At 39.6% G+C, this 3,820-nt stretch overlaps 1 pseudogene; it reads left to right on the forward strand.

The window, feature by feature from the left end:
- The first annotated feature begins 2,501 nt into the window (after positions 1-2,501).
- On the forward strand, positions 2,502-3,038 carry LOC114224634 (divergent paired-related homeobox pseudogene; annotated as a pseudogene).
- Positions 3,039-3,820: the final 782 nt, after the last annotated feature.

Raw genomic sequence — 3,820 nt, forward strand, 5'->3', positions numbered from 1 at the left:
CTTTGGGCAAAATTAACCATTGATCACCCCTAGCATCTCCTCCATGTCTCTGACCATGATTACAAGATTCCCTGTTTCTGCTTGCCGGAGACCAATTGTTTTCACCAAGAATACCTCCCTTCCAGGATTTCACCGATTATTCATTACAGGGCCTGACATAGAACCATGGGCTAGAGGAGTTATCCAGATAGAACAGTCATGTCCAAGGACAACTCTAGTCTGAATTTTTCTTGGAAGACCAAAGTAGATGGGCAGGGTTGAGCAATCTGAATTTGTACTTGCTAAGGAAGGCCGTGGCCTCCAGTATTGTCTCTTATGATTATCATTTTAGTTAATTCTCAGCCAGTTACATTAGAATCACCTGGAGTGCTTTGCATTAAAATGAAGCTTAAGAGCTACTGCAGACCTCTTGAAGCAAAAATTGTCTGGATGGTGATCGTGAATAAGTATTCAGAAAAAAAAGCTTACAGGGTAATTGATGCTCAGAACAACCTCTCATTCAGAAGTTGCTACAATAGGGAAAACTAACATAATATTTAACAAGGAGGCCCAAGAAGATGGCCACGGGAAGATCTGTATCTGAACCAAAATAAACCCTAAGGCGTTGTCCTAACTTGCAAACTAATCACAAACAAGAGTGGATGCTCTTCGCTATGGGGTGCAGAAGGAAAATGAAGTTTGACCAGAAATCTTCCAGCTGTGGCTTATCCCCAGGCAAACGCCTCCAGAATTAACATTTATGCTTTTGTTCATGTTCCAGTAAAAATATAATTTATTTTATATGGCTTGCTGTTTTCTACAGTCTTGGCTGGCTTGTTCAGGCTAACATTTTTTTTTAATTGAATAATTCAAGCATCTGACATAAAATTATAAACTGACATTGGCAACCAGCAAAAAGCAGACACTGCATAAAACGCTTAAACATAAAAGCAATGAAGCAAATGTTACATCGCGAGGCTTCATTCCTCACCTCCAACTCCAAGCAGCTTAGCTTGTATTTGCTGAGTTTTTTTCTTTCTTTCTTTTTTTGGCACATCAATAAACACTAGTAATTTATCCAGACACTATTGTGCATCTTTGAAATCAAATTTATTTGGCTTTTGGGTGCTCATCTAAAGTTTCACCTTTAAAATGAGCAAGGAGAGTTAATGAACAGCTATTGAACTCTGCCCAGTGGCACAGGCAGCGAGCGCTCTGGATTGATGGCTCTCTTGGCTTGTCACACTTCCTTGGGGATTCATCTGAATGTCTGTGACAGAGCCTTTGAGTGTGAGAAAATAGTAATGGGGTTATTCAGGCATGGACCCGATCCATTTAAGCCAGACTTCTGAAAGACGGTCCCTACAAAAAGGCCTCACTAATGCCAAACACATACATATAAAACCCTATAGGCACCCATTTTACACCCCACCTATGAGGATGGATTCCAGTATTTTATCTCCAAAACGTTATCAGTAAAGTATTAATACAAATATGTACATTGAAGATATATTAAAATGTATTAAAGTATTTATCAGTTAACTCTAAATATTCAATTTTGAAATGGTCCAGCCATTCGTCTGGGAGGATCAACAGCAGAGTAACTTTGGCAGAAGATGAGAAAAAAATCATTGTCGCCATGTGTGTGACAAGCCACTCTGCAGTTCCTCATCTGCGAAATGGGAAGGGTGGACTGGATAACAGTTTAATAACCGATAAAGTAAAATGATCAAAGTGAGAGTCGACTTGAAAAAAAACCCAACTAATCAATTTGCCATTTTTTTAATAAGATCGTATTTCTAGAGATGACTAAATTAGAACTGTAAATATTTAAGATAAAATTATTTAAGGATTATGATAAGAAATAGGAGGAAATATACATGTTATATTTTTTTTAATCTTTTTTTTTTTTTTTGACAGAGACAGAGATAGCGAGAGCAAGAACACAAGCAGCGGGAGTGGGAGAGGGAGAGCAGGCTTCCCACCAAGGAGGGAGCCCGATGTGGGACTCGATCCCAGGACCCTGGGATCATGACCTGAGCTGAAGGCAGACGCTTAACGACTGAGCCACCCAGGCGCCCTACACGTTATATTTCAATGGCTTATTCATCTATATCATGTTCCTGAGCATGTGTGCATACGTGTGCGTGTGCTGATATATCAACATATAGATGTAAATATGAAACCTTGAACACATACAATAAAGAATAAAATTTTATAACAATATACACATAATGGATACACATACACATAGTTCATGGAATTAAGAGAAGATCAAATAATCATAAGAAGTACTTGTCCCAGTCTGAAAGAGCATATTAGTGTGGCTAGACAGTGACATTTTTAATACTTAATAAATCCAAACAAGGCCAAGGCAGCATTATTGAATATAGAGAGACAGAAGTAGATGTAAGGTGGAAAACAAAAGGAAATGACTAACAATGACTAAGTATAGAATGACTTTAAATGGTGGTGTCCTGCTTGACAAAGGACCAGAGCATGGGGACCCCCAGCTAGATGGGATGGCAGGCACAGGGGACCTTCCTAAAGGAAAGGATCAGAAACATTCACAAAGGAAATGCACCATGTTCACTGAGAAACAACTGGCAGATTTAGAATTCTTGTTCAGCAAGAACCCATACCCTACTCCCAGCCTTCAGAAAGAAATGGCCTCGAAACTGGAGATACATCCCACCGTACTGCAGGTTTGGTTCAAGAACCACAGAGCAAAAGTCAAGAAAGCCAAACAACAGCAATTAGCTGGGGTGGAAGTCAAGACCAGCTCTTCCAAGAGACACACAGATGCCGCTCCAGGCGCCCCCGATGGTGCCTACCCTGCTTCCCTGGTTTATACAGATCACCCCATTCCTTCCTTCCAACTCAGCAGATGCTCCAATTTTAAGGCTCTCTCAGACCATTCTTCTGGCCACAAAATAGTCCATTTCGGCTGCTGCCAAGATCCTAACATCTACTCCCTATGTCCCATTACGGAATCCCAAATTCTTTCCACAAGCTTCACTGCTAATTCTTTGGGTTCTTCATCTCCACAAAGAACTTAGTGAGCAAAGCCAGACACAAAAGGTCACCTACTGTAACGAATCACAATGATTCCAGACAAGAGACAGAGTCAGGATCTACGCAATACGGAGGCATTTCAGAAACGGGCTTCGTGGAAAAAAAAAAAAGACCCACAAGTGCCCGTGGGGTGGAACTGAGTGGCAAGAGTCGCTCAACAAACTATTGCGATGGGGATGTTTCATGTTGTAATTCGGATGGCAGGAACCTGCATGTATAAATTCATCCAAAGACACAGAACTGTAATATTGTATAACATACACCACAAAAAAAAAAAAACCATGTGACAGGACGGAAGCGTCAGCTAATGCCACTGGCAGTAACCATTTTGCAATATATAAATGTATCAAATCAACACATCAAACACCTTACACTTGTATCTCAGTAAAGCTGGAGACAATTTTTAAATTATATCTCAATAAATATATACAATGAGACTATAAATGGTGGTGTCCTTCACTGTAACATGCAAAATTAAACTTTAGTGTGTAAACCAGTACTTTAATGTGTTTTTTTAATCTCTTAGAAATATCCATTGGATTCTTTTTAATATGTGAGGTGGAAAATTGGGCAAAAGAAGAAATAGGAGGAAACAGAGAATGAGAAAAGACAGGAAGTTTGAGGGAAAAAAAAAAACCAATCCTTTTTATTAAACTGATCTTCTCTGAAAACAAAGGGATCTACACAACTCCTGATTTAAAGACTCTGAAACTATTTTCCCTCATCAGAACTTCAACCATCTCTTCCTCCTTGGTAGAGACTCTAA

Source organism: Eumetopias jubatus, unplaced genomic scaffold, assembly GCF_037043125.1.
Source record: "Eumetopias jubatus isolate StellerSeaLion01/CBP00866 unplaced genomic scaffold, mEumJub1_p1.0 scaffold_5, whole genome shotgun sequence".
NCBI classification, from domain to species: domain Eukaryota; kingdom Metazoa; phylum Chordata; class Mammalia; order Carnivora; family Otariidae; genus Eumetopias; species Eumetopias jubatus.